We start from the raw sequence: 24928 nt of genomic DNA, 5'->3' as shown, positions 1-24928 counted from the left end.
GCTTATCTTGTCTGAGCCAAACCCATTTGCACACCATGGCACTTGCCAGCCAAGAAGGCAGAGATATAAGCAGAGAATAACCCATTATTATTTTGAAAGTCAGGAGATACTAGATAGGTTTAGAGTGGACAGATATATTATAAGGGTCTTAGTGAGTATTTATGACCCCCACAGGGGTACTGGAGGACTGTGTGGACTTCCTATTCCTGTGGATACTAAGGTTTGTATAACCCTCAGTATACTTACCATGGGGATCTTCAAGAGACAGACTGGTGGCACATTGGGGGTCTCAAAGGCTTCTGCCTCAAGGATATTGCAGCAGTTCTTGGATGCACTTTGGCACATGTGAATTAGTACATCTATTTCCCGGTGTCACCTCAGGACCAAACTAGGATTCTGCATGCTTTTTATGTGGTGGCACATTTCCCTGAGGCACTCAGTGGAATAGATTTCACCCATGTTACAGTTAGGGCCCCTTCTGGTCTACTAGATGAACTGTATTGCAGTAAGAAGGGCTACCTTTCCATTAATTGTCAGGTAGCATGTGATGCATGAGGGTGCATCACCAAAGTCTCTGCCCAGCATACTGTCAGTGCACACAATTCCCATATCTCACTCTACTGCATCTTCCTGCACAGTAAGATGCCCAGTGGTCATCTTGTTAGCAAGTGGAAAATATTTTTTTCTTTTTTTTTTTATTGTATTTAAATAGTTATTCGTGGTAAAATGTATTGCTGAGTAATAACCACTTTTTTCTTTTTGTCTCTCCTTTTTTATTTCAAGTGGAGCTGAAGAACTGAAAAAGACACCTACAACACATAGGTTCATAGGCTCATAAGTGTGTACTAGACCCTGGGGCCCTTACAAGCCTAGCCATAGGATTACCATGGCATAGTGCCACCTGACCTTAGTTCCCAGTGTCTCTGTTGAGATGAGCCACTGGTGTTATCCCCGGGGTGAATTTTCTGTTTCCCATCCACTCATCAAGATTTCTCTTGAAGAGGGTCAGCCAGGTGCTCTGCTTGACATATATGGGAAGTATGTTCCATAGCATGGGCAGTCTCTGGGTTATGAACCTGTCCCTGCAACATGTTCTGTTAATTGTGGTAATGAGGTTGAGGTCTCTGGAGCATGTGGTGCGGCGGGATTGGGATTTCTTTAGATGTAGCATTTCTAACAGACCTGGGTCAGACATGGCTTTGTAAGTCAAGCAGAGATCACCTCTAAGTAGGTGATATGAGACAGAGAATAGTTGGAGTTTTTTGAGTCTCTCCGTATGGGACAAGTGTTTAAGGCCTTGGATCCTCTTTGTGAAGTACTTTTGCAGCCTCTCCAGTTGTTACAGGTGTCTAGTGAGGTACATGCCAAATGGGGTATTGTACTCGATGATTGGCTGAATGAGGGAAGAGTAGAGGGAAACAATTACCTCTTTCTTCCTGGATGCAAAACCCTTAGTAATGAGATGTGCCACATAGAAGGACTTTCTGACCACAGTGGCAATGTGGTGTTCAAAAGAGAGGTTGCTGTCAATCTGTGTTCCCAGATCTCTTATAACGCCTTCTGTATTCAGTGGACTACCATCAATGTGGTAATTCATGGGAACCGGGTTTTTCCCAAAGGGGGTGATGGCACTTTTTTTTTTGGCATTGAGTTTAAGGCCATGGTTCTGACACCAGTCATTGGTCACAGTGAGGCCATTCTGTAGGATGTCAACATCACTTGGGGAGTTAATAATAGCTCCCAACTTGCAATCATCTGCAAACTTTGTCAGCCAGAGTCCCTTCATGTTGGCGTGGACTTCAGAGAAGTAGATACCAAACAGGAGAGGACCCAGGACTGAACCCTGTGGGACTCCACTCTTGACTAATCGGAGTCTGACTTGAAGTCAGCTACCTTCACACTGTGGGTTCTATCTGTGAGCCAGTTTGCAACCCATCTAGTGATATAGAGGTTGATGCCAAGCTTAGTGAGTTTTTCTCTGATTCCTGAGTGGGGAATGATATCAAACGCCTTGGCCAGATCAAGGTAGACTGTATGAACCACCTTGCCTTCATCCACAGCTCTGTCGACTGACTCAAGGAAGTCAACCAAGTTCTGCAGGCATGATCTACCCTTCATAAAACAAAACTGTGTGGGATCCAGAGTTTGGAGATTCCCTATATCCTTGTTTATTAGGTCAATGATGATGTCTTCCATAGCTTTGCATATCAGACTCATCAGGCTAATGGGGCGATAGTTTCCAGGGTCTGTATTTGCTCCTCCTTTGTGGAGAGGGATGACTGTAGCAATGTGCCATTTGGCAGGGACAAAGCCTGAGGTGAGGCTGTGATTGAACAGGGCACACAGGTGAGGAGCCAGTTCACTCCATAGTTCATGTAGAACACAACCAGGGATATTGTCAGGTCCCATAGAAGCTGTATTCTTGGCCTTGGACAGTGCTGTTTTAACCTGTGCAGCAGTAATACTGAGTGCCTGGCAATCTACTGGTATTGTGATTGATCCTTTGGAGGGGAGGTAAAGTTGGCACTGAATCTGTTGGCCAGGATATTGGCAATATCTGTTGGCTCGGTATAGGAGGTACCATTATGTAGTAGCTCAGAACAAATCTGGGTATTGCTGTGGAGATTCTTTACATAACTATAGAAGGCCTTGTGGTTGTCTTTACTATCTGCTGCAATTCTATTTTCATACCTAGCTTTAGAGGATTTGATGAGGGATCTCAACTTTTTGTTGAGGCAGATAAGGGAGTTTTTCCAGTCTTGGGACTTCACCTTATTCTGCATCTGATTCCTCCTTCTGTTATACAGTTTGTTTATGGCAGGGGACCACCACATTCACTTCCATTTTTTGGAGGAGAGTGTCTTGGTTGTATTGGGTATGGTGAGATCCATGCATTTGTGTACATGATCGTACAGTGCACTGGTGTATGATTCTGCAGTCACGCAACTATTCTCCATTTGCATGGGTGCTGTGAAGTTATCTATCTCTGTTTTTAGGATCCCAAAGTTAGCTTTGGAGAAGTTTTTCATGGTGGTTACCTTTGCTGGGGGGGTGGGAGGGATATGGACTTCCAAGGTGATTAGTTTGTGGTCGATCTAACCAGGGAGGAGCAGACTATTGGTGTAGAGCAACGGTCCCCCACAAAGTAATGACCAGGTCAAGAATGTTGCTACCTCTAGTGGTGGTAAGAGCAAGCTGGTCCAGGGCATTATAATTAATGAACTCCAGAAAACATTGAGCAAGTGTATTGGTACATGAGTAGTTTACCCAGTTAATGGAGGGGTAGTTGAAGTCGCCTAGTAAGAGAGTGTTATGTTGGACCCTAATATTCTCCAGGGTGCTTAGGAACATGGAGTGCGAGTCTTGGGACATGGTTGGGGAACTATAGCAGGCTACAACCTGAATCACTGTCTTACCCAATGTTAGCTGCACCTGAAGTATCTCTGATGCATTATGTACCATTCTGGAGGTGTGCACATCCTTTATGAATATGGAAACACCACCACCTTTGGAGCTTCGGTCTAAGTTCTGGGGTCGAAAGGTGTGGAATGAGTTATAGCCTGGTAGTGCAGGGGTGCTTTCTACTGCCTTGAAGCAGGTCTCTGTTACAGCACAAATGTCGATGTTCTCTATTTTAAGGAGTGTCTCAAGTAAGTGCATTTTGAGATTTAGACTTCTAGCGTTGAGCAACATGACCCTCAGATTGCATTTGTTTGTAGCTGTTATGGTGGTAATTTGGTCTTTGGAACACTGCCTAAAAAAGGCACTATGGGGTAGCAAGAGCCTTGGCCAGTATCCAGAAGCCCAGGGGTGACAGATGCAGACCATCTCTGGCAAAGTATTGAGGTCTGTCAATCATGTAATCCCAGGGAGACAGATACTGGATCCCCTTAGAATGAACCCAGAAACTTAGCCAATTGTTGAAATCAATCATTTTCTGCTTGTGCTGTGGTATCATTCTGGGTGATGGTAGGATGCTGTTCAGGGCTGGGCTACATAATCTGAGAGCTCCTCCATGTCTCTTATCATGTAGTCCATGGAGGTACATCTCTGGTCATCCACACCCACATGTACAATGACAGAGTCATATTTGTACCTGTTGTTGAGCAACCTGAGCGTATGAATTATGTGTCGGATCCTGGCACCTGACAGGCAGCTGACTGTTACTTTTCCTTATTCAACCTATTGAGTGGGACATCAGTGAGCCTCACTATCGAGTCACCTATGACTAGTGTGATGGGGATGCTGTTTTGGCTTAGGGGATTTGGCTGAGTGGCACACAGTTTAGGAGAGTTATGTGTCTCGTGGTCAGTGTTGTGTTGTGGTGGTTGAGTGCATTTCTGCCTTTGAGGTTTCTGCTGCTTGGGTAGATTTTTATTGAGAGCCTCAGCGAAGGTGGGTGTGTGGTTTGTGTTTTTATGTGAAGGCAGTGCTGATGTGTGTTCTGGTGGGCTATGTGTTCCATGTGGTGTGGCGCAAGTGTTGACCTTCTCCTCTTGACCAGCTATTCTGGTCTTGACTGGATAGTGTGTGGCTTCCAATTTGTATATAAGCACATCTCTCGCAAATCTGAGTGTTGTAAGGTAAGAGGAGAGGGTTGTCGGTGTACATGAGGCAGTTGCTACATTGCCTCAGGATGCCCAAGTTCACCAGGTTAATAGGAGAAAGCACAGGGAACTGACCTTTAGACATGCCTGGTGGGGTGGGCATTGATAATAAGTACTAGATCTGTTTCCTTGTAGAAACTTGTGTGCTACAATAATTGCTACAAGAAGTCTGGTAAAGTGCTAGACTAATAAGCTAGTATAAGTGCAGGAGAGGAGAGAACTAGTAGATCTCAGGAAAAATTGAAGAGCAGGCTCTGGCACTGTTTAGAAGCTTTCAAACAGTCCTGTTTACAGCAAGTCTGTATCTGGACTAGACTAGTTACAGGAAAGGCGGGAAACAAGACCAAATGCGGGCCTTTAAACCAGAAAGTTGAGAGAGATGGAAAAACTGTCCAAACAGCCAATAAACTACAATTTCTGGGCAAGGAACCACTCCTCTTGTGGTAGATAGGCTACCTAGTGCTTACCACTCCCACTGATAAGCTAGAAGGCTTCCCTCCAACACAAAAAGGCTTGGAGGGACTCAGAAGCTTACAGTCATGGACAGAGCAAATCTGTATCTGGACTAGACTAGTTACAGGAAAGGGGGAAAACAAGCGCAAACACAGGCTTTTAAGACATCCCTATCCCAGACCCATATTGTCATTGAGGAGGACTTTGACCTCCTGAAGAGTCATTTTAGGGGCCTGGGTGAATCTGGGGGTGCACAATATTATCATGTCATGGGCAAATCTGGTGGCGAAGTGACCCATGCTGTCACTGCAGCACCCAGTTCCAGTCCTACTATGACTAATGGTGACCAGTCAGCAGCGGTAGTAATCAATCCCATGTGGTAGGCTCATGTACAGCATATGACTGAGCAAGTAAAGAGGTGATATCTAGTTCAGAACTATGGAACATCTCATCCAAGTTAATGTTTTCTTTCTTGCAAAAATAACATAGAGCATAACTGATGCATGCAGTGATATCTATGGGCTATGCTGTGTATTGCATGGTTACTGTCATTGTTCATCAGACATTCTTTCTCATCTTTAAATTATTTATTTTTATTTCAGAACAGGTACTCATATTATTGTTTGTAAAAGTCCTGCCTGAGTGCTCACTGACTCCTGTTTAGTGATGTCATGAGGCATCATATAAGCAATAATCACATTTTTAATATGAGTTCATACCTTGCATTTGATTAGAAAAGTATTACTGTTTTTTATATTATGCATTGTTTCCTCAGTTTGAAGTATGTTGTTTGTGAGGTACTACACATCAGATTAGCTTATTTTATCATACACAATAATTTTTGGCCTCAGAAAAAAATATATAATCATGTATGCAGTGATGAGGGTGAAGAGGCAGTAGTCTTTGTTTACATGTCAGGATGCTCATTTTAATTTGTAATTTTCTCATTAGTATTTGTATGAAAACTTGTGTACAACTACTTTTAAGTTGTAGTCAACTGCAAACTGTAACAATGGTAATGCATAGAACATTAATGGTGTTAATAACTTAAATCTTATGTTATGACATATAGCTTTCACTCCACAGTTCCATGAGATTTTAAGCAGTGCCAATACAGAAATGAAATGCATACAGTTGAAAATTGCATTAAACCCCCCTCCTTTTTTTAAATAGCTTATTCCCCTTCAAGTTAACTATTGAACTGTGTTTGTGAAAGTCAAACTGTAGTAGCAGAAATGTCACACTTGATATACAGTAGGTCAAGGTCAAATGTGCCATACACATATCATAAAAATAAGCTAGGTGATGGTGCAAGTAATTTTAAAGAGGGGCTATCATTACAGCTGGATGTTGAGTTGGTCCAGTGCCGTGATCTACTCGATGCAGGTGATCCTGCAGACACTGACTTGACAGTGATTCAGGACCTTGATAGGGACCTCAAATGAAAAATTCTGCTAGGTGCAGATTAGGTGTAGATTAATGCTGACATGGCCTGCATGGAATCTGTTGTGCTTGTTCCCCCTAACTAATTCCAGTACGTTCTTGAGAAGCACTTGTAGCCTCATGTAATCTGCCCCATGTGTCTGGACAGTACCACGTCCTCCTTGCCTTCCAAGATTGACTCTTACTTGAATCTGGTAAGTCCTAACTAGTGTACGAATGAAGGTGACCAAGGCTGCATGGTGTGCCACCATTCTAAGCATCAGTGTTATCGTGTCATTATCTATACTCTATGCCATTTCCATATAGTGCTGGAAATCCTTATGTGCACCCAGGAGGATTCTGATCATTCCCAGATGACTCTCTCTAGCAGTGTTCTCAGCCTTAACAATGGCACGGCACATTTGCTGCTAGGCAGCCAGTGCTTTATGTGTTTCCTAGGGTAGCTTTAACAAATTCTTGCATGTAAAGGTGTCACTGTGGACACTGTTATCTCTGAATGTCTGCCATCATCCTGAAGGTATTTGCCTGGGTTTGGAACACTGGTGTAGAAGTGCATGAGTTTTCTTCATGTACAACCATGAGTGTAATGCCAGTTACACTCTGTGGATGTGAGATCATACCATTAAACTTGGTGACTCTGTGCCACTTTTCTGAGACTTCCTTATAAATATAACTATGTTATCATCGTCATCATCATTGTCATCATCATCATCATCAACAGCCATTCCGCTGCTGATATCCTCTGAATGTATTGGTACAGTGGAGCTGTTTGTTTCTGCTGCTGACCCTGTATAAATGATTTCAAAACATTACTAATAAAGAAATATCATACACTGTTATATGCTTATTAAAGAGGTGAGGGGCATAGTCACCATGCACACTACCTTCATTGTCATTCTGTGTAGATGTGGAAGGTTCACCTATTAAAAGTGTTTAATGTAATCATTCCAGGTCAGTATTAAATTCCTCTATACAAATATATTTCACTGCTTTTAAACAAACACTCCTAAGCAGATGAGTGCTGCTGCTGAAGAGGGTGGTAACAGCCAGTGTCTGCACCACCTGCAATAATTCCAGTACCATCATCTTCTGTTTCATAGTTATCCCCACAGACGGAGAGGAGGTATTCCATATCCAGTGTTAAAGGGAAAATTGATGGAGCCCCCCCCCCCCCAGGACTGGCACATGCAATTGTATTCTGTCTCGATTTGCTTCTAGCATGTCCTACTATGTAATTTGCCCTCTTCTTGTACTCTGTTTACATCCTGTGTCTTCCACTGACTGCATTAAAGGCCAGGACAATTTGATTACAGGCTTTTGTTATCTCAGTTTATTTGTCCCCTTTGCCAAACAGATGTTTACTGTGTATCCTAAGGGCTACCATGAGGACATATTTTTTTCATGGATGAAGTTGTCCTTTCTCTGTCATGATCCCTTGTTTTGCATCATTGCTGCACATTCGAAAATAAGCCACAGTCAGACAACACAACAATGAAAGTATGCCTACCACCATCCTACAAAAAAGTTAGGTGACACAAACCCCATAATTATATTTAAAATCTCAGTCCAGCCAAGTAAAGTGCTATAGTAATGTTTTCAGTATCATAAATACATTCATATGTTCATAGGTTCATAGGTGTGTACTAGGCTAATGGCCCTGGGGCCTTTACAAGCCTAGCCCATAGGATTACCCTGGCATCATGCCACCCGACCTTAGTTCCCAGTGCCTCTGTCAAGTAAAACCACTGGAGTGATCCCTGGGGTGAATTTTCTATTTCCCATCCACTCATCAAGATTTCTCTTGAAGAGGGCCAGTGAGGCGCTCTGCTTGACATGTATGGGAAGTCTATTCCGTAGCATCGGCAGTCTCTGGGTTATGAACCTGTCCCTCCAGCATGTTCTGTTGATTGTGGTAATGAGGATGAGGTCTCTGGAGCATGTGGTGTGGAGGGATTGGGATTTCTTTAGCGGTAGCATTTCTAATGGAACTGGGTCAGACATGGCTTTGTAAGTCAAGCAGAGATCGCCTCTATGTAGGTGATATGAGACAGAGAATAATTGGAGTTTTTTGAGTATCTCCATATAGAACAAATGTTTAAGGACTAGGATCCTCAATGTGAGGTACTTTTGCAGCCTCTCCAGTTGCTGCAGATGTTTAGTGAGTTACATGCAAATGGGGCATTGTACTCAATGACTGACCTAATGAGGGAAGAGTAGAGGGAGACAATGACCTCTTTCTTCCTGGATGCAAAACCCGAAGGACTTTCTGACCACAGTGGCAATGTGGTGGTCAAAAGAGAGGTTGCTGTCAACCTGTGTTCCCAGATCTCTTATAAATGTCTTCTGTGTTCAGTAGACTACCATCAATGTGGTAATTCATGGGAACCAGGTTTTTCCCAAAGGGGATGATGACACATTTTTTGGAATTGAGCTTAAGGCCATGGTTCTGACACCAGTCATTGGTCTCAGTGAGGCCTTTCTGTAGGATATCCCAACTTGCAATCGTCTGTGAACTTTGTCAGCCAGAGTCCCTTCATGTTGGCCTGGACTTTAGAGATGTAGATACCAAACAGGAGAGGACCCAGGACCAAACCCTGTGGGACTCCACTTGTGACTGATCGGCAGTCTGACCTGGAGTCAGCTACTTTCACTCTATGGGTGCTATCTGTCAGCCAGTTTGCAACCCACCTAGTGATATAGGGGTTGATGCCTAGCTTAGTGAGAACAGTAAGGCAATCATTTTGTTAACAAATTCATCCTTTCCCTTCCCCTTACCATTGTCATGTATCTGTAATACTGCTGCTACCATTGTCATGTATTCGTAATACTGCCATTTTTCATTCCTCAATGACACTCAGAAACTACCAAATAAAAAACAGCAGGAATTGAATAATTTTTGCAATGTTGTTTAGGTTAAATGATATGCAGGAACACACCAAAACCACTGGATACACCACACAGAGGAATCCAATGAATGAAACTTCTTTTTACTGGGAGAACTGGAACACAAGCTTTCGCATAGTAACACTATGCTTCTTCAGGTGTTATAAAGGCTAATCAGAACACTAATTGAATAATTAAGCATTCATGCTAAGCTAGTTTAAAGAGGTATCATTAATATCCATGTAATAAATATTGTCAGGAAACGGCAGTGTAGTATCATTAATGAATAGCAAAACATGCCGTTATTAAAATCAGCTTTATTATCGCCTTCTCAATAAAAACATCTATAGAACCTACTAATGCACAAAACCTATATAACAAAGTTGACTATAAAAAGGTAAGTAATAAAAACCACCAGTAACGGCAACAGTGAAAATAGAAATAAAACCATTGACTAAACAAAGAAGGACACGCCTTCATCATAACCATCATCTCACCATAGCATATAAATATAGCGACTGAAATATGGTTGAATATGTCCAGTTATACAAAATAGAAAGACTTAAATAAGCCCAAGCAACGGTATGTAGTAACATGAACTGGAAAGTGAAAACAAACATAATTAACAGATAGATATGTAAAATTACGGACAAACCTAAAGATACATGTTGCATCACCAGGAAAAGGTGAACCTATAGGAGGGCACTAAACAATCTAAAAACTGCTACTTTTCTCATATTGAGAACTGGTTTAACTGAGACATATTGGTTAATGCCTGGAAGTAAATGGCCATCAATTCCAAAACCATAAACTTGAATCTATGTCTCTTCAAGCCCTACATAAAAAAGCCTGACAGGGAATGCATATGGCCAAATAGATTAAGTTAGTACTATTGCAATCGCTGTAAAACCTGGGTTTGCTTCAAATTATCACAGGTCTTATAGCTAAATGTTGGATGAGCACCCACAATATTCCTGGTAAATGGATCTGCAACAAATAGTTTCCTAAAGACCTCCTGTTTGCAATCATCTATGAGTTTGAAGGAATGATGTAACTATCTTATTGCCAGTGAATTGCAGCTTTAAGTCTAAAAACTGCTTTGAAAGGGGAAATATCTGCTGTGAACATACATTTTGACATTTTGTAATCAGGATGTTTAAAGAAGGAACAACTGATCCTGGAATATAAATATGTTGTTCTCGGCAATTTATCAAAATCTGCCTGCTTGCTGTAACTAGAATTGCTAACCATGATTTCTCTGATGGCCAACAACCCTAAATCATTGAAAAGATTCTTGACATCCATGGTAACTAGCAACATATTAGTTCTACTTCTATTCAGCTGAAACCCTTTAAGAAATTCAACTAGCTGATATGAGTCCTTCAAGATGACAGGAATATCATCCAGCCCTTCCACAAAGGAGGAGATAGTGGAAGTAATCCAGCGCTCACCAGCAACAATGGGTCGCATAGGTACTGGTGTAACCCCCTTATGGATTTTGGGTAGACCCTTAATGATGGGCAGGGTAGGAAATTCAATTACAAAATGTTCATAGAGTTCACAGCTGATCTGTCCACACATTAAGAGATCGTAAAGATTATCATGTACTACCTTCACAACTCTACTGACCTGATCTCTAGTGATGGCCTCATATACTTTGTCATCTGACAGCATATCAGTCATGGTGGCAATGTACTCAGAAGAGTCCATAACAACCACTGCTCCTCCTTTGTCAGCTTGTTTGACAATAATGTTTTCATTATTCTTAAGGGAAACAATAGACTCCTGCTCATCTTTACTAACATTATAAAAGTTGCATCTCTTCTTGCTATTGCTTAACTTAAACCAATCATAAAAATCACTCTCACACATTTTCTGAAAACTCTCAACATAGGTGTAAAGCTGCTCTTGGTCTTAAAAAAACTTTTTACAGTATTAGTGTCCAACACCTTGCTGTCTTTAAAGAAGACTTTAAGAGCAACATTACGACAAAACAGTCTCAAGTCTATTAGGATGTCACTTAAATGACTGACCTGTGAGGGAATAAAGTTCAATCCCTTCTCTAGAATAGACATGTCTGGAACAGACAAAGTATATCTAGATATGTTGTGGACAAGGGAAGAAGATCTCTGATTATTTGAGCATGTCGATATGATGCTCAGTTTCTGTTGTTTGGAAAATTTTCTACTGACCCCTTTCTTTTCCTTGGGCCTCTGCTGCTTGACGCCATGCTAGCTGCTCCTTGACTGGAAGCGGTAAAAATGGTTGCTGACGGAAGAGCACCTGTTGTCAAAGACATCTTGGCTGCCTGCTGGTTGGTGCTGTTGTCAATATCACCCCCACCAGTTGTCGTGGTAGAAAAAACAGAAGGCACCGGTGTAGAATTAATGATGTTAGTAACTGAAGGAGGGGCTACTTGAACAAAACAAGGTTCAGTGTTGGAACTGGCTGTAGATATCACTGAAGGACCAGCATTATGGATGAACCCATCATTAAATCTATGCTGGTTGGAGGTGGTCTCAGTTCTAGGCCAAACAAAGATCTGTCCATTAGCAAAGTCATTGGCATCTCTGGTCAGTTTCTTATGTTTGATTTCTTTGAGTCTCTCACTATAGGATTGTACCTGGACCCAAAGGGAATCAAGCCTCCTAGTGAAATGTTCAGTCTTAAAGCATTCAGTAATTGCTGCATACTGTGAGTCAATCTTGTTCCTGAGCTCAACTTCCAGGGGTGAAAAATATTCTAGCAGTAAATTAATATAGCTGAAACCTAGCTGTATGTTAAGGTCCTGCCATTTCCTTAACAACAGGGGGTGACTGCTGCCATCTGAAGGCATGCAAAACATCCCCTAGGCACTATCTTAAAATGTAAACATGCCTCTAGGTGCAGCCTCTGCCAGGCTAACCTCTGCAGCTGATATAAATCATCTTGAAGTATCTTAAACAATCTGTTGAATTCAGTAACATTACCACCATTCGGTGGCGTAGGTTGCACACTCGGTTGGTTGTTCAACTCCAGAGCCAATAAAGGATTTTCTTTGCAGTGCTTGAGAGAATCCCAAGTAAAAGTGCCATTCATCCTCCTCTGGGCGGAAATCCAACTCAATGTTGCTAGACTCCATGTGTTTCACTTGCTAACAGCACAACAGCAAACGAAAAAGTCCAACAACTGTAGCAAGAGAACAGAGGCTCCAAGTGGAAAAACAAGAAACAGGAACACACCAAAACCACTGGATACACCACACAGAGGAATCCACGATGTAGAAAACTTCTTTAATGGAGAACTTGAACAAGTAACACTATGCTTCTTCAGGTGTAATAAAACATGAAATTGAGCAGCCTTTTATACAAAAGCTCTTGGCTCAAAACTGGCTAATCAGAACACTAATTGAATAATTATAGCATTCATGCTAAGCTAGTTTAAAGAGGTATCATTAACAAATTCAAAGATGTTAAACATAGACAAAAGAGAATAAAAACATATGAGAAAGCATAAATAAAAGCATGAATAAAACAATTAGCATAAATAAAACAATTATGCTGTCACACCAAAACAGCAGCTTCTGGCGTAACCTGACAGTGCAAGCCTGCTGAAAACTCAGAATTGCTTATAAAACAAAGCAGCAAGTATCAGTGATCAAATACATAATATAGTCCACATTTCAAAAAATTCACAAAATATGAGCAAAAGAACCACAAATACATTAATAAAATACTTTAATGAAAAATAAAGTATGTAATATCCCTAGAAGTAAAATCGCTCAACAGAGTTCATCGTGAACCCCTTGCCATAAAGCAGATAACCAGAGCTAATGCAAATGATATGCAGCAATATATGTGAAGTATAATCTTTGCAAACATGAACTTCTTAACACAGTTTGATTGCTTTTATAATAATGTAAATTTGTCTTTAAAACAAATGATAATTCAATAAAGGTATCTGCAAGTACAGACACACATATGTTCAGTATTTCAAAAATAAAACACTGCATTTCAACCATATGTATGCACAATCATTAATGATGTCAACTTTAAATTATTTTTCTCAGTGATTGCTAATAATTTCAACTGCTAGTGTAATGATTTTCCATTTACAAATGACAGCTGTACACTATTCATTAAAGCCATGTAATATGTCCATCATATCAGTAAAATAAACATTTTATGAAGTGAAGTCACTAATTTTATATCATTTTCAAGTGTTACATATTAACTTACAATATTTCTATTATTTTGTCTTACTTTAAATAATCTATGGTTTCCTAAGTCATTTGCCACCTAACTTGAGTAATTCAAAGTTAATATGACAGTGTGAAACTATTTCCTGTAAATTCAGGTCCATTTACACATTTTGTATGCAAATTAAGCTCTTTTACATTTATTTCTATGCAGAAGTTAACACCCTGTGCCAGTACTATGAACCACTGCGTCACCCCCTCAGCTTTTCAACTGAAGAACAAAAAAAAGAAAGAAAGAAAAAACACTTTACTGTAATAAGCTATCACTATTGCAGTTAGATCCAAGCCCCCCAGCTCTTCCAAAGAGCACTTTACTGCTTTACTGTATTAAGCCAATCACGAAGATGGCTTATTACAGTCAGATCCATGCCCCCTAGCTCTTCTATTGTAGAGTAAAAAAAAAAGAAATGGATGTACCTTCTACTGGTACACCAACCAGGTGGCCAGTTCTGCATGACACATACCCCCCCCCTCGCCCTTGTCCCAGCCATTCAGGTACCATTTCTATGCCCTGCCCCTACCCTCCTTCAACATATTAAAAAAAGAATTTCTTCTTTTAAACTGTAGTAAACAGCTTGCTACAATGTAGTAGTTGCTACAGTTTAGACCATACGTGGAGTGCTACAGCACTCAGGTTTGACTAGAAATACAGTACTGTCTTTCAAAAGCCAGTATTGCATTAAAGAGAGATTGGGATTGGTTGTCCACATCTCCCAAAACTTTGTGCCCAGGGCAATTCCCCTCTTGCCCCACCCTAGCTATGCTACTGTCTCTATGAATCTGCTATTTCTCTGGTCATATAACTGAACCTCTTCATGTCCTTCTTCCATCTACATATGTTACTCTACTCTATTTTTGACTGTGATTCTTTCAGCATGCCATCTCTGGTTTCCATACTATATATAATATATATATATATATATATATATATATATATATATATATATATATATATATATATATATATATATAGTGTTTTTTCAATCACTCTGTATATAATTGTTATATATCTATTGTCTTTATTCCCTCAGTTATGACATTCAGTTTATATATACTATATGTATATATTGCATTTTGTCAGGCACTCTGTATAGAATATCATGTAAACTATTGCGTTTTCCCCAGGCTGAGACTCAAATGGGTCCAGTAGGATCAGTGCACCACCTTGGTTAACAAATTAAAAATAAATTAAATCACAGGAATATGCAAATGTATACGGCCAGTTATGCACACAAATCACTTTTGACTACTCATTAATATAGCCTTAGGTTCATGTGAATGTAATAGGGACAGAGGCAGAGTCCACAGCAAGCCTCAGTAGACTGCAGCATGCTGAGGAATGTGCAGATGGCCTCAGATATACTCAAAGCTGAATATGTTTAGAAAAACTAAAATGGAGTCATATGCATGTGAGTTTGCATGACCATGAAGTATAATCCCTGCCCATCTAACATCATCTGGCACACCTTATCATCTCAAAATTCTCAACATTTAATAAAAGTTGATACACACATAGCAATATTTATTTCTGTAAAAAAGAACCCCCACCCCAAAAAAAGGAAAAAAAAAATAATATTGCTGCTGTGCTGTATGAGGCATGTATAAATGACATTCTGGGATAATACTCCAAGAACAGTGGCTAAGACAATACACAGCAGCAGTAGCAAAAATAAAGAAAAATGATGACTGCATAATGACTTTTATCCACCACATAAATGAAATGTGAATGTATTCCTTCAAAAATAAAACACATGTGTGACAAAGTATTTTTCCTTAAACCAAACTTGCAAATAATAACAGTGTCTGGTGTAGTGCCCTGTTGGTTAACTGAGTTTGGTTAAAGTAATGCCACACCCTAGATGAAATGGTTCTAAACCTGCAAACCACAACCCTGCTTCTGACAGGTCCCTATTCTGAGCCAGCAATGAAGGAGACTCAATCCTCACCACTGACTCCGGTGAGAGACAGTCACTAAGAGCAAAGATGGATTCACATAGTATTTCCAGATGCAGCTCCCTGCACCAAGCACAATTTCCCTTAAGAGCAGAGAGCACACTCCAGACCTGGGGCTAGACTCTATTTCTCTCTCCAGACCAGTACAAAATTCCATACTGACCACACTGGAGCACTGTGTCCCTGTTCCCAGTAGCTAACACACACACACACACACACACACACACACACACACACACACACACACACACACACACACACACACACACACTTGGATATTTCAGTTTCACAAACACACACACACACACACACCTGGGAAAAGCTGGCACAGATTTATTAGCGGTGCCCCTTTCTGCCCAGATTCTGAGGTAATCACGCTGCCACCATTCAACTACCCTAAGGCTCCTACAAAGTGTACCCAATTATACCTTGTAAAAGTGGTACTAATACAAATGGTAGAGTGTGACCAAAGCAGCAAGGCTTTCAGGAGCAGCCGCAGTGCCACTAAAATAAGCAAAAGTACTCTCAAGATGTTAAAAGTATTCTCTAAAGGACCAGACACAATAAAAGGGATTAAAATATTTAATGATAAATAAAACAGAAAACAGAAGAGTACTGAATACAATAAACAACAGAGTTTCAACCACAGAGATATAAAAAATAATACAGTTGGATAGTTTCTTACAGATGCAGAAACGACTAAACTATTCTCATTAAATGTCCCTGACTAACTAAAGAATTACTCTTCCCTGACTACTTACTAAAGCAAGGCAAGCTGATTGTGCTAAGTGTCTTGCCACAGCAAAAGCCAGATGATGTCTCTCTCTGTCTCTGTGGATGTGTGAGATATATATCCTGTCAGAAATCTTTACTGTTAGATTTTAAAATGCTACTGAGAGGGTTCCAAAGAAACCAGATGCTGGTTAGAGGATAACATCACCTGAAAAGTCACCTGACTCTGGTACAATACACACACAAAACTTTGCTAAGATATGTGGCAGCATCTGAAAGCTATAATACAATTTCAAACTTTCCACAGGGTTCTCTGAGAAACATACATATTTGATCAGTTACAACAACACAACCTAATATACATGCATACATTTTTTTGTCCAGCAGGGTGTACTGTTGATGCATTTTTAAAACAAGTAACTTTACAAATATATTTTTAACTCAAACATCTGTATAAATCAGTGTGATAGTCAAATAACATAAAATTCTTTACAAAACTCCAACTAGCTATGCTGACATATGTACACATGTACTACGCTACTCTCCCTGGCACAGATGGCACTACCTTATAACATCACACTGTTCATAGTTCTTTCTTTCTGGTTCTGGCACCTTGAATTATGGCACTACATGTGAAGGCATGACGCCATGCTCTGAGCTGGTCAGATAAGACCAAAATTATGGTCCACCATCTTAGCGATTCATACCTGGATAAGATCAAGGCATATGTAATGGGTGGTGAATAGACAAAGATGGATATCTGGTAGGAGTTGGGTGAAAACTTGTCATCTTTGAGAAGGATCACCCACTCCAGTTAGAAGTGCTGCCACTAGTATGACAACCAACAGAGGTGCAAGCCCAACCAGCTGGCCAAATGGGTTGACCAGGTAATGACAAGAAGGCCAGAGTTCTATAGTAAGTATAATTTATTTTGTGTCATGTTTTGGTCATATTAAATATAAAAATAAACTATACGAAGGTTGCATAAGTGAAGGTATTTGCTACAAAAAATGTGTAACTGTAAAAATGTATCTATAATGTTATTATAATAATGCAAAAGAAAGCATAACTATATCTGTACACAGATACATCTGTATACGAATATTTATGTTTATGTCTATTTATGTATATTTAAAAATGTTTATGTGATAACATAGTTGCATGTATAAATACAAATGTAATATATGCATGAGTAAAATAATCTGCATACCTATGTCTGTAAATCACATGTATACAGTTGCATGAGTAGACTTAAAACTATTGGTATATGTATATATATATATATATATATATATATATATATATATATATATATATATATATATATATATATATATATATATATATATATATAAAAACAGAAACCTATACAAATATTTACATTGCCATGTAAATTCATTTAGCATTGCATTACTTTAGGTAGTACTTAAAGTACATGCAGACAGTTTTTGTAAAGAAAGGATTTTGTTTGTGTATGCCAGAAAAATCTGTATTAGTACAATAATTGTAAAAGACAATCATTTCTTCCACTGGATATGCAAGATGGCTGAACTGGGGGGGGGGGGGTTGCAGTGTCAAGTGAATGACCAGGACATACTTTAATGAGAAATGACCAGTTGTATTACTTACGTCTATATTATTATAGTGCAGAAAACTATCAAAGCACATATTTTTTGTACAGCTAAGTAACTGAAAACTTCCTTGAATTGCTTCATTTTTCTGTGTGTGTACACCATTTGCCTGAACACAGTTCTCACAATGTTACATGCAAAGCATAACATTTTAAACCACCTTTCTACCAAACAGACAAGTTATAAAAGTGTAACAATGTATTTAATTTCAATAAAGAGAAGACTGGCACAGTATGACAATTCAGATAGTTATAAACATTTAAACAAATACATTGTAATCAAGTCCTGCAGTGAATGAAATGTCTTGTATATTAGTACTAGTGATATCAGTAATATTAAGGAAAAAAGAGGTGAAACACAGGTAAACAATTGCCTTATGTCTTATCTTTCTACCCAAGAAGGAAATACATTTCACAAGTATTTTTTCATACTGTGAGTTCTGTTTTTGTCTGTAAGTGGTTAATATGTGCTTTTCTGTGAGTTTTACTGTGTTCTTAACCCTTAAATCGAGTAGCATAATCTGGCTACAGGTTTGTTACATCCAAAGCTGTTTGTTTTTGCCTTCTGTGTTTCTGGCAGCCTTGTGCCATCTTGTTTTGGAAGCTATCTTGTGTTGGTAGGGGCCTATCTTTTCTGCTAGTGAGAGTAGCAGGGCTGCCTGGCACAGGCTGACTGGTGAAGAAAGCAGGGGCTAAGAGGATTGGCTAGATTTCTATGTTACTAGAATATTCTATTTTTTGAGGTATTTAAACCCCGTGTTAAAGCAATTTACTGATTAACTGTATTTCATTACTGTTTAACTGTATTTCATTGCTATTTACTGCAATTCATTACTGTTTAACTGCATTTTGCTGCATTTCATTTCTGACTCTGGCAGCCATCTTGTGTTGGTAGGGGCCTATCTTCTCTGCTAATGACAGTAGCAGGTCTGCCTGGACCTTGTCTGGCAAAAGTTGATTGGTAAAGAGAGCAGCGGCTAGCAGGATTGGCTAGATTTCTGTGTTACTAGCATCTTCTATTTTTTGTGGTATTTAAACCCTGCATTTGAGCTGGTTTGGGCTTGTTTGCGGGTCACACACTGCAACTGCACTGTTTTAATCCATTGTGAGGTATTCCAGCTACAAATTTTCCCTTAGTAGCACTTTGCATGATCACCTTGTAGTATTCATCTTAGACCTTCCACCCTTTACCCCCTTAGCTCTCTCTGTCCTCTCTCCCTCAGATTCTGACAAATATGGATGGACAGTTTCCTATGGTTTCTCCTTCCAGACTGGTTGATATGGGCATCCTGAGACAGTATAGCAACTTCCTCATGTACACTGGCAACCCTCTACTACTACCACTTAGGAACACAATTTGTGAGAGATGCAATTACATTAAGAACCTGGAATCATCTATGCTGTCTCCTTCATAAGCGAGTATATCTGCCACTGAGAAAGTTGGCAATACAAACAACACACTTCAATCAACACCCACAGCAACACAACACACACCCATATATGCTGAGGTCCTCAACAAAAACATACCCAAACAAAAGAGACCTCCAAGGCAAAAACACATGCAAACTCCACAGCTCACCACACCACACACCAGTCATAGTCCACACACCTGTGTCTCACATATTTTTTATACTGTGAGTTCTGTTTTTGTCTGTAAGTGGTTAATATGTGCTTTCCTGTGAGTTTTACTGTGTTCTTAACCCTTAAATCGAGTAGCATAATCTGGCTACAGGTTTGTTACATCCAAAGCTGTTTGTTTTTGCCTTCTGTGTTTCTGGCAGCCATCTTGTGTTTGCCATCTGTGTTTTGGCAGCTATCTTGTGTTGGTAGGGGCCTATCTTTTCTGCTAGTGAGAGTAGCAGGGCTGCCTGGCACAGGCTGATTGGTGAAGAAAGCAGGGGCTAGGAGGATTGGCTAGATTTCTATGTTACTAGAATATTCTATTTTTTGAGGTATTTAAACCCCGTGTTTGAGCTGGTCTGGGTTTGTTTGAACCAGGCTCCACTGAGTTGCATCATATCTTTGGGATGTTTTACAAAATTCCTGAGGCTCCAAGACCAATCTAAGTGCTTTTTCATTTATTTTCACTTATTTTATTGCATCAGCACTTCCCTATCATTTGTATCTGTGTTTCCTAACTAATTTATCGCATTTGCATTGTTAAAGCAATTTACTGATTAACTGTATTTCATTACTGTTTAACTGTATTTCATTGCTATTTACTGCAATTCATTACTGTTTAACTGCATTTTGCTGCATTTCATTTCTGACTCTGGCAGCCATCTTGTGTTGGTAGGGGCCTATCTTCTCTGCTAATGACAGTAGCAGGTCTGCCTGGACCTTGTCTGGCAAAAGTTGATTGGTAAAGAGAGCAGCGGCTAGCAGGATTGGCTAGATTTCTGTGTTACTAGCATCTTCTATTTTTTGTGGTATTTAAACCCTGCATTTGAGCTGGTTTGGGCTTGTTTGCGGGTCACACACTGCAACTGCACTGTTTTAATCCATTGTGAGGTATTCCAGCTACAAATTTTCCCTTAGTAGCACTTTGCGTGATCACCTTGTAGTATTTATCTTAGACCTTCCACCCTTTACCCCCTTAGCTCTCTCTGGCCTCTCTCCCTCAGATTCTGACAAATATGGATGGACAGTTTCCTATGGTTTCTCCTTCCAGACTGGTTGATATGGGCATCCTGAGACAGTATAGCAACTTCCTCATGTACACTGGCAACCCTCTACTACTACCACTTAGGAACACAATTTGTGAGAGATGCAATTACATTAAGAACCTGGAATCTATGCTGTCTCCTTCATAAGCGAGTATATCTGCCACTGAGAAAGTTGGCAATACAAACAACACACTTCAATCAACACCCACAGCAACACAACACACAACCACATATGCTGAGGTCCTCAACAAAAACATACCCAAACAAAAGAGACCTCCGAGGCAAAAACACATGCAAACTCCACAGCTCACCACACCACACACCAGTCATAGTCCACACACCTGTGTCTCACAGCCACTAGGGATTAACTATAAATCCAACATATTAGTCATAGGAGACTCCATTGTGAGGCACACAGATGTCCCCCTCACCAGGCTGGATAAAGAGAAAGTCACGGTTAGTTGTTTGTCAGGTGCCAGAATCCACCATATCACACATGCACTCAAGTCTCTCAACAACGGGTACTATTAAGACTCTGTCATAGTTCATGTTAGCATGAATGACTTGAGATGTACCTCCCTGGACTATATGAAGAGAGACATGATCGAGCTCATTGAATCTGTGTCCCAGGCAGGTATGTCCCTAGCCTTGAGTAGCATTCTACTGTCACCCAAAATGCCGCCTCAATACAAACAGAAAATTATTGACTTTAACAACTGACTTAGTTTCTGGTGTCATTCCAAGGGCATCCAGTACCTGACAGCCTGGGAAGACATGATCAACAGACCATGATACCTTGCCAGAGATGGCCTTCATCTGTCTCCCTTGGGCTTCAGGCTTCTGGAAAAGTCTTTTGCCTCCCCCATAGTACCTTTTTATAGACAATGCCATAAGGTCAAAACTAACAACATGAAATTTTCATCAAAAAGCAAATTAAAGGTCATGCTGCAAATGCTAGGAGTCTAAACATGAAAGTAAACTCATTGTAAGCATTCTTAACTCTGGAAGATGCTGACATTTGTGCAGTCACACAAACCTGGTTCAAAGCTGCGGAGAGCACCCCAGCCATACCAGGTTACTCATCCTATCATACAGTCAGACCCCAAACCGTGTGCAGCAAAGCAAAAGGAGGCAGAGTTGCACTGCAGGTGCAGATAACCATTGACAAGACCCCAATTCAAATCATAGCAAGCTACAGACCCCCACCGTTGACTCAAGATGCCCACTCTACCTATGTAGACCTCTTCTAATCTATCAAGATTCAATCCTTTACCCTGATCCTGGGTGACTTTAACTATCCAACCATAGATTGGAAGAACTATGTATGCCAAAACACAAATGCCCAGAGATTCCTTGATTTCATCAATGCAAATGCCTTGGACCAGCTGATCGACACCCTCACAAGAGGTGATAAAATCTTGGACTTGATATTAATCAACATGAGTAACCACTGCAGCATCCCTACAGTGTCATTCTCCCTGGTAAAATCAGACTACAAAGTTGTCACATACAAAGTCATCTCCCCTGACCCCCCCCCCCCCTGCTTGCTAGTGTCAAACATAAAAACTTCTCCAAAGCTGATTACAACCTCCTAAGGGAAGGTATAAACAGCATCACAGCCCCTCCCCCTCCTTAGGAACTGGCACAAATGTCCAAACCTACACCAATGTACTATATGAACATTTATATAGCTGCATTGAATCAGGAATACCCAACAGGACAAAATCCTCCTCATCAAGGAACAGTAAACCTGCCTGGTGGACATCTGCAATAAATAAACTCTATAATAAAAGGAAACAATTGTTGTCCAGGACCAAGAAGGAGCAGGTGACTAATTGGAAGCAATCTCTCCTTAGCCTGAACAAGCAAGTAAGGCCACTAGTGAAATCCTCCAAAGCAAACTTTGAGTCCAAACTGGCCATATCTCCTAAAGACAATCATAAGGCCTTTTTCACATATGTCTGCAATCTCAAAAGAAGCACTGAGATCTCCTCAGAACTGGTGGTCAAGGACATCACATACACAACTGCTGCAGATATAGCCAACCTGCTGGCAGACAGGTTCAGCGAAAACTTCACCCCTCTGTCCCCCCATCAGTAAATCAGGATATCCCCAGCACCCATCCCCTCCCCTTATCTCTAGAGAGCAAGTTATCACTGCCCTCTCAAAGGCAAAAATATACCTTCCATGGGACCCGATAACATCCCAGGCTGCATCCTACATGAATTCAGGCAGGAACTTGCAGCACCATTAAGCACACTATTCAACCAAAGCCTGACTACTGGCTTTGTCCCAGTGAAGTGGAGGATAGCCACTGTCCTCCCTTTGCACAAAGGTGGAGCATCCACTGATCCAGGAAATTATAGACCCATCAGCCTAACTAGCCTGATCTGCAAGGCCATGGAACGGATTATCATGGACCTCATTAACAAGGACATTGGCAACCTCCAAACACTTGATCCCACACAGTTTGGCTTCATCAAGGGGAGGTCATGCCTGTTAAATTTGGTCGATTTCTTTGAGACAGCCACCAAAGCCATGGACGAGGGGAAGACAGTGCACACCTCCTACCTTAACCTGTCCAAATCCTTCGATACTATTCCCCACTGAGGTATAATAGATAAACTCTGTCAACTAGGTATCAATCCATATGTTACCAGATGAGTAGCAAACTGGCTCACTGATATAACCCAGCTACTTAAAATAGGGGAAGCCACCTCAAGCAGTAGACCCGTAATGAGTGGTGTACCCCAGGGATCAGTCTTTGGGCCTCTGTTGTTTGAGATATATTTTTCTGAGGTGCAAGCCAAAACCAGTGGACTATGGCTGACCAAGTTTGCAGATGACTGCAAGCTGGGCACTGTCATCAATTCTCCTAGTGATGTGGACAGCTTCCAAGAGGGTCTCACCCAAACAAATGGCTGGTGCCAAAAACATGGCCTCAAAATGAATGCCAAAAAATGCATCATCATCCTCTTTGGGGAGAGTGATGTCCCCACAAATTATCACATTAATAACAAGGTCCTAAGCATGCAATCATTCGTGAGGGACTTGAGCACCCAGGTTGATAGCAAACTAACTTTTGACCACCATATTGCCTCCGTTGTACGGAAAACTTTCTACATGGCCCACCTTATTAGGAAGGATATCTCATACAGGGACAAGGAAGCCATAATATCCTTGCATTCTTCCCTTATAAGACCCATTATTGAGTACAACACCCTTTTTGGCATGTACCTCACAAAGCACATGCAGCAGCTGGAGAGACCACAGAGGTTCCTCACCAGGAGAATCCAGGGCCTCAAACATCTACCCTACACAGATAGGCTAAAAGCCCTGTCCTTCTACTCAGTTTCATACAGAGTCCTCAGCAGTGACCTCTGTCTAGCATACAAAGCAATCTCAGACCCTGCCTTGATGGGACTGCTCCATATCTGCAAGTCAAGCTCCACTCGCTTAACCTGCATGCTCGACCTCAACCTCTTCTGTGACATCAATAGGACTTGTTGGCGGGACAGATTTGTGTCCCAGAGACTCCCTCTTCTGTGGACGAGACTCCCTCTCCACAACAAGCAGAGTACTTTACTAACCCTTTTTAAGCACAACCTGGATAACTGGATGAGCAACAGAAAATACACTCCTGGGATTCCACCTATGTCCCTGCTGGACAGGGGCACCAAGTGCTGACTTGTTGGAACATGGGATAAATTCTTGGCTAGGCTTGTAAGAGCCTCAGGGCCAATAGCCTAGTAACTTCCTATGATCCTATGATCCTATGATTTATGTTAGTATAGTACACTGCAAAATGTAAATCCAGCATGACTTGATAGCAATACACTCTTTCTTCCCAAATAAGCATGAGCACTTTTCAAGTACACATAAGCACTTCCCATCCCAAGTACGCATAAGGACATCCAATCCCAAGTATGCATAAGGACATCCGATCCCAAGTACGCATAAGCACTTCCCATCACAAGTATGCATACGCACTGCTCATATCATTCTTCCCATGTACACATAAGCACTTCCCAAATTACTACTCCCAAGTATGCATAAGCGCTTCCCAAATTACTACTCCCAAGTATGCATAAACACTTTCCATATTACTAGTCCCAAGTATGCATAAGCACTTCCCAAATTACTACTCCCAAGTATGCATAAACACTTTCCATATTACTAGTCCCATGTATGCATAAGCACTTTTCATACCTTCTATTTTATTTCAATAAAGATTTATAAAAATAAGAATGTTAAACTAGGAAACTGAATGCTGTGTAACATGATGTCTGAATTTATTGTGTGCATTTTCTCTTTTTTCTCCTCA

The sequence above is a fragment of the Protopterus annectens genome, chromosome 5.part1, assembly GCF_019279795.1.
Source record: "Protopterus annectens isolate FY-2018-M chromosome 5.part1, PAN1.0, whole genome shotgun sequence".
In the NCBI taxonomy this organism is placed as follows: domain Eukaryota; kingdom Metazoa; phylum Chordata; order Ceratodontiformes; family Protopteridae; genus Protopterus; species Protopterus annectens.
This window is presented reverse-complemented; position numbering follows the sequence as displayed.